This window comes from Mercenaria mercenaria, chromosome 13 (assembly GCF_021730395.1).
Source record: "Mercenaria mercenaria strain notata chromosome 13, MADL_Memer_1, whole genome shotgun sequence".
NCBI lineage: Eukaryota > Metazoa > Mollusca > Bivalvia > Venerida > Veneridae > Mercenaria > Mercenaria mercenaria.
In genome coordinates this window covers 31278930-31279586 of record NC_069373.1, presented here as the reverse complement: position 1 = coordinate 31279586, position 657 = coordinate 31278930, and positions in this window count along the sequence as shown.

Here is a 657-nt window from a genome sequence, read left to right as displayed (position 1 = left end):
TTTAACTCTTAGTCTCATAATTTAACCCCCAACATGATTGGTAATTGCTGTGGGCATTTTGGACAATACAGAATTTAGATAGTGATATATTAGGTGTATAGAGGATAATTGTTAATTAATGTTTCTGTCAAAGATGGATATTTATTTTGTTAAGGAGCATTTATTTAAACATCTACAAAAAGGGCAACAACGTCGCTTAAGATTTTAGTAATAGAAGTTTCCTTTGATGCTAAATGGGACACAATCTTATGTACAAAAACTTAGCCAAACATGTGAAGACAAAATGACAATAACTGGTAAAGCAAAGTTATGAAGTCGTGCATTGCATGTTGGATCAACAAAGAAGTTTCTATACATTTTCACTAGAGTTTACGGAGATACCAGCATACATACAAATACTTGAGCAATCTGGACCCCCGAGTTTGACTTTGACATTTGAGTTGGGTCTTGCATAATTATGACACATTATCTTGTAATAGTTAATGTTTGTGGCAAGTTTCTTGAATATCTACCCATGGATAAAAAGTTAAAGTCTGGAAAAGAAAAACACCTTGTGTCTGAATTCTGATTGTGAACTTGTTCTTTGAGCAAGGGGTATGGGTCTTGCATGCAACACATCAACTTGTATTGAGGAACACATGCTGAATGAAGTCAATA